The sequence below is a fragment of the Sinocyclocheilus anshuiensis genome, unplaced genomic scaffold (genome assembly GCF_001515605.1).
Source record: "Sinocyclocheilus anshuiensis isolate Anshui unplaced genomic scaffold, SAMN03320099.WGS_v1.1 scaffold2171, whole genome shotgun sequence".
Taxonomy (NCBI): Eukaryota; Metazoa; Chordata; class Actinopteri; order Cypriniformes; family Cyprinidae; genus Sinocyclocheilus; species Sinocyclocheilus anshuiensis.
The window spans coordinates 233,479-240,064 of record NW_015537929.1 but is presented as its reverse complement, the minus strand read 5'-3'; the positions used below and the strand labels follow the sequence as shown (position 1 = coordinate 240,064).

The 6,586-nt window shown below is 36.7% G+C and overlaps 2 protein-coding genes across 2 annotated transcripts in view; both read left to right on the top strand.

Moving 5' to 3' along the window:
• The window catches only part of LOC107657855 (macrophage-stimulating protein receptor-like), a 40,773-nt gene extending 38,249 nt beyond the window's left edge, over nt 1-2,524 (top strand). The window contains exon 24 of the mRNA XM_016446137.1: nt 2,515-2,524. The gene's annotated coding sequence lies outside the window, so the exon portion shown is untranslated. The remainder of the gene's footprint in view (nt 1-2,514) is intronic.
• A 111-nt stretch (nt 2,525-2,635) lies between these two features.
• Nucleotides 2,636-6,586, top strand: part of LOC107658068 (caM kinase-like vesicle-associated protein) — a 29,230-nt gene continuing 25,279 nt past the window's right edge. The window contains exon 1 of the mRNA XM_016446480.1: nt 2,636-2,749. The gene's annotated coding sequence lies outside the window, so the exon portion shown is untranslated. The remainder of the gene's footprint in view (nt 2,750-6,586) is intronic.

Sequence of the window (6,586 nt, the reverse complement as noted above, 5' to 3'; positions counted from 1 at the left end):
CAACACACCAGGCATCCTTTTACGTACTCCGCCACGTCTTGCTGCATGCCAGGCCAGTATGCTACTTGCTTGAGCATTTCGTAGGTGGCCTTGTTGCCATGGTGTCCAGCGCATGGTGAATAGTGGGCGTGCGTCAGCATTATCCCCCTTTGGCCCTGAGGGACTACGAGTTTTGGCGCAGTGAGGGGCTCAGGGACATATGTGAGGACGCCGTCTTTGAGATGAAGCATGTGCTTGATAGAGTTGAGCGTGCGGAGTTCATAGGAAGTGGCTAGGTCGGAGGTGGGAATGGGATGAGTTAATGGGTCTGAAAGGTGAGCTGCAATAGTTTGCAGTGTCGTTATAAGTCAAATATTAAAATATCATGGTTTCAATAAACACATCGAATATATATATATATATATATATACGGCAGAACACATACAGTGGATAAATTTTCAATACTTATGAGTTTTAAACGATTTGACTCCTGATGGCTGATAGGAGCATAGCAGTGTCCGTTCATGTACTAGAAATCCCTACACTCCGTTAAACATACAATTTACAAAGAAATGTCTAAAAATGTCAGTGTTGTAATAAATGACAAAATTGTGGGCTAACTTATTTTGATTTAACGGGATGAGATAATTCTTCTGAGTCTTTAAAACTCATTTATCCAGACCTTTGTCCTTCTCTGTTCTCTCTTTTCTAATGTAAGGATAAATAAAAAAAATAACATCAACAATTTCCTTTGCGGATCGTTTCAAGAATACATAATGCTCCTTTGAACAGAGGCTGTGGCACCCATAAGGGCAGTTTTGTTTGGGAGTATATTACAGATTTCGATATAAAAACATTTGAATATAATCATCAGGCAGATAATGTATAAAACAAACACAAAATGAATAACAATTACATATTCGACTTTAAAGATAATGACACAAAAGTTACAATAATTGTAATAACAGCAGATATATCACAAATATATTAAAAAGTGCTAAACATATTAATCACAAAGTTGGTATTAAACACTTCTGGCACATCATCGCAAGTTGTGGTATCGTCAAATTTATGAAATAAAGATAAAATAAGACTATAGTGATTATTTTACCATGTAACTGTAACATCTGATCAGGCTGCCGTCCTTCAGAGGGTCCTGTTATTGAACTGTTACTTCCTGTTCCTGCCACATCAGTTCCTGTCTTGTCATGTATTTAAACCATGTGTTTCCACTGCCATTTTGCAAAGTATTGCCAGTTCCACTGCCGTACTAAACGTTCTTCCATGCCATTGCTGATGTTTATTGTTATGACCAATGCTTTTGTTCTTCTGACTCATGTCTCTGGATTACTGTTTTGGATTTGTCTGCCATTCGATTGTTTTCCATGTGTTTTGACTCAAGCCTGTGGCCTGACTTAAGATCTTTGAATAAAGACCTGCATATGGAATCCACTCGGCCTACCTCTTCCTTACAGTAACACATGGCTGAAGGTATGACTGAGGGTTTACTGTTTTTCATGGTATAAGAACATTGACCAAGATTAGCACACTGTGTGAGAAGAGCTACAGTCATACTAAACCAAAAGAGCAGAAACAGAAACAGATGCCACAATTACACCCATGCAGTAGTTACAAAGCTTCATTTTAGATAGTACATGCCTTTATGCAAAAATAACTGTAATTGCAGGAGGCGTTGGTGAAATCAAAAACTGTAGTGCAGCTGCCTCTTTTTGCACATTCCTGTTATGCAGTACCCTTGGAGCTCTGTGACTTTATGATTATTCTTGGGTCAAATTAAAGGAAGCTTTTCTATAAAAGCATACATAAGACTTTCAGGAATTAAATATCTGGTCAAATTCAGGCCCTTTAACTTCGTTAAATATCTTAATTTACCTACATAATGGCAAGAAAGTGAAGAGGATGGAAAGTTAGTAGAAAGGTTGAGGTTCTTTAAATTTTAATCTTTAAAAGTTATTCTTATTTTTTTAGGCTTTTTGCCTTTATTTTACATGACAGTAGGGGTGAGAGACAGGGGGCTAATTTTGGGACATGTCCAAGGTCTCAAACTTGCATCCCCAACTATATTTTGAAAGTTTTGTACTATCATAGAAGTTTCATATACAACAATCCTATATAATGTCTGTTCTGCTGGTTTCCCATTAAAATGGTCACTTCCTGGAAATGTATAGCTTTTTTTATGTGATTTGTTAATTCTAATTTTAAATTTGTAATATTTCATCCAATATAACAGGAATAAGAAAATGTACTTTATAACATAGGTGACCCATTTAATGGGAGCTTTTTTTTACTCTGATCTTTTACTCCCCAACTGTTTTCGACCATTTTGCTGTTTTGAGGGCGTGAGTGTTCTCATAACTGGCCATAACGCACACCTAAATGTCAATGAGAAGGTTAAAACTTTACATTAATTTGATAAACAAATATTAGAGACACATATTCCCAGATACTGTTCAATCTCCAGACAGGCGTTTATAGTAGTGTGAAACCTGGCTGAGCAGCATAGAGCAGTTTGAGCTGCAGCAATAAAGCTATACTGCACGTCTACCTGAGAGAGAGAGAGAGAGAGAGAGAGAGAGAGAGAGCGAGCGAGAGAGAGAGTCTCTGGGTTGACAGCAGAACGCGCGAAACGAGCGTGGCACGCGGAATATTGGCCAAAAATACCGCGAACTCAAACATCAGGAGACGCTCAAAGGGAAGCGAACGAGAACGGTCGACAACGCCTATTTCTCTGACACACTCAAATTATCCGGTAAGTCTTCGTGTTTACATTAATTCCACGCAACTGTTGTCGCTGAATGCGTAGATTTGTTCCCCTAACGACTTTACCGAACGCTTTCGTAATAGAATGCGTTAGTTTTGTTTAACAGACTGCGCTGCTATTTTTTTTTCTTTAGCAAATTCACCTGTGACTTAACCTGTAACTAAAACTAGCGGGTGGCACAAGCTCTTTTCACAACTTTAAGAGGTTCCGCGCCACAGTCATAATGCTTGTATTTACATTTGTATTTGCATGCTTGAACTTCCGTCAGGTGAATTTTGTCAGTTACGTTAAGTGTAAATAGTATGTCAAATATGTTTACATCAAACCCAAATCACTGCGTGTGCTGCGCGTTTCTGTCGATCGTTATTTCTTGACAGCAAAACCTGTCCTTTTCAGGCAAGTTGTGTAATTCATCAGTTCATCTTCAGTTGATTTCTTGAACGTTAATTATAAGTTATAAGTGCAGTGGACTGTCCTTTTTGTTTGATAACAAAAGTGCAGTGTTGAATTATGTGTGGTAGTGGTCAGCAATATGCATGTAATTTGCTAAAACAGGTAAATCCTTGCTGCATAGACATTGCATGGATGCTCACAGACCTGGTTATTAGATTTGAAATGTATTATGTGTTTTATTTTTGCAGTCTATGACATCATGTACCATCAGTCCAATGCTGTCACATAATGACATTTTAAGGATTTAGTTTCAGCATCTGCAACTGAGTGGTGTTTTGTTTTGTATAACTAAAACATTGATATAATATTCTAATATTTATGTTCATCAGATTTAAGTGGTTTATAAATCTAATACTTATACCTATATTGTGTAAATTAGTGTCTGATACAAAAAGGGCTGCTGTTACAACCTAGCACTTGGTGGGTTCTAACACTAATAAAAAAATGAACATTTTGTGCTCTACTTTTACTTTATTGTGTTAATCAGACTTACTTAATCATAAAGGTATAAGGTCATCATGAAATTTAGGTGAACAAATAGGAAGCATTTTAGTAATATAGCCCAAATACTAGCAACTCTAAAAACATAACAGACAGTGCATGTCTATGTATGTAGCTATGTGTGGTGTGTGTGCACCCAATATGCTTTTTTGTGCAATCTGAAATGGAACACGCAGTGGAAGGTGCTACAACACTCCCCATCTTGTCAGGCATGATAATTTTTTTAAACATGTAGATGATAAACTCGTGTAGATGTTATATATTAAATTAAACAAGATAATTTATTTATTCAAATTATACTACTTTAACATTAACTTGACCACAAATCAAATTGAAGACTTCAGATGCAAATTAGTTTTTTTTATCAGGCTCCTATATTTATGTTCAGTTATTTCACTTTAATGGCATAGAAAAGGACCTATACATTTCCATTAAAGTAAAATTACTGAAACCTACATAGGAGCCTGAAAAAATGCTAATTTTAGATGAAAATTTCAGACGGCACTTAGAGGCTTTTGCATCTGAAGTCTTCTATTATAAACCAGGTGTATAATTATACTGTATTTTCTTGGTTGTGCTGTTTGTCATGTATGATTTATAGCTCATTTTTGCATATCATATGCACGCCAAATCATTTTCTGCTTATAAATAGTGCGCCAAATAGAAAGAGAAACTCATGGAATTGATACGCACATTCATGAGATTGGGTTAAAATGTACATTTTATGACTTAAAAAAATGCATGTAATGCCTTTTTTCCAGATTTTTTTGAGATCACATCTTTTGTTATGTTGACGTAATAAACGGAGACGTGCAGAAAATCTTACTTTTCTGCACGTACTTCTTACGTTTTCTAAAAGTACTTTCTTACTTTTCTATTTCATGCACAACTTAAACTATAACAGGTAAAGCTGTCAGCTGTGTGGACATTAACAATATCGTTAACAATTCTTGTTTAAAATCGATACTAAGATGGCTTGTTATCAGGATCTTTAGTGTTGTTAATGCGCAAACTTCATATTATTTGTAGTGCACTTGCCGTCCAATAAAAACAAGAAGCTTTGTGCTCTGCTACCTTTTAATAAACAAAGTATCATCTTTAAAATTTTGCCAAATTCATAACGAAATTGAAACAATAAATGCTTTAATGCGTTATGAGCAATCGCTTTAGCACCTCAGTTCAAGCAGCACGTGAACCCATCATATCTTTCTCTTTACTACTATAGTACAAAATAAACATGAATGGACACCAAAAGCTATATTATAAGATAGCCTACAGTGCAACTTACTGAAATGGCTCATGTAATCGTTCATTCAGTGTTTCAAACTGTGGAAAACATGTAACGCTTGTAAACAATGCCACATAACAATACATTTACCTCAGAATAACAATTTGCGTTCATAAGCTCATTAGTCAGCTGAAAATAACTATAAAGAGGATATATTTAGCTAAATATGTGCACTATATTGCATATTCATATTTTTACTTAACCTGTTGTCTACATGATAAGAAAGAATGCACGTAGCTAGTGTTGTCACGGTACCAAAATTTCAGTATTCGGTACCAATACCAGTAGGGCTGTCGCGATGTTACTAGATCTAACTCATGTTAGATAACATGAAGTCATTGTACAGTAAATTCTATACAGGAGATAAAATTTGACTGTACTTTTATTTAATCCATAAATATTAATTTTAAAGGGCTTTTAAAACCTGCTAGAGATATTCAGCCAATAATTACATCTAACTGACTAAAAAAAACAAAAAAAAACAGAACTGTTTTTCTGACAGACTGATATGACATAAACACTGTTAACCATACATTTGTACATTCTCTAACGCACATATTTTGGATACACAGTTCATTTAAAAACCTCTGGTGTGTAAAAATAGTAAATACCATTATGTCCTCCTGTTTTTTACAGTAATAAAAATTATAGGAGCATTAAATAGTTAACAAAGAAACTTCTTTCTAATGCTCATTATATTAGCGTTAGCCCCGCTTATACTAACGATTAACTACGTATACGCTAACGGCGATGTTTATTTCAATCCGACATTCAAATTCATATGGAATAATATTCATAACAGAAGAATATTAAAAATGTAATTGAAACTTACCTGCTTGAACTTGATCGGGGTGTTTTGTTAGTTTGATGCATTTCCTCCTCTTGAGGTTGCCACGTCTCAGTGCTTTTATGAAGAGGACAGGATTGCCAGGTTTTCACAACAAAACCCGTCCAATCGCTACTCAAAACTAGCGCAATCGCGTTTCGAGGGAGGATAAAATACACATGTTTTGGCGGGGTTCCCCTGGTGAAATTCGCATTCCAGGGGCTAAATATCACATTATTGGGGTCGTTTTTCAACCCCCGGCAACAGTGTTAAAGGCAGCCCAATTCCGCGGGAAAACCGCGGACTTGGCAACACTGGAAGAGGATAGCTTTTGGATAGCGCATCAAGAACCGGGTTGACCGGGTACTCTGTACTAGAGCCCGACCGATATTATCGGCCAATATGAGCCTGTCGCCGATATATCGGTATCGGCGAATATGCCGCCGTTATGATTTTTTTTTTTACAGAACATATAACGCAGATTTAATGCTTCTGAATGGTGTAATTACTTAGTTTGTGTTACGGCCACCGGAGCTGATCGCGGCCACACAGTCAATGCTGGTGTTTATACCGGCCACGCCGCGGCCCAGAACTCATGCTTATCACATCGGTCACATCACATCGCGCGGTGCGACAATATACAATAGAATTCTATTGTATTTTGTTGCGCTGCGCCGCTCGCGTCCGGTGTAGAATAGAACCCATTATAATCAGTGATGTTGTCTACACTGGATGCAGTAAACTGATGCCTCGTTCT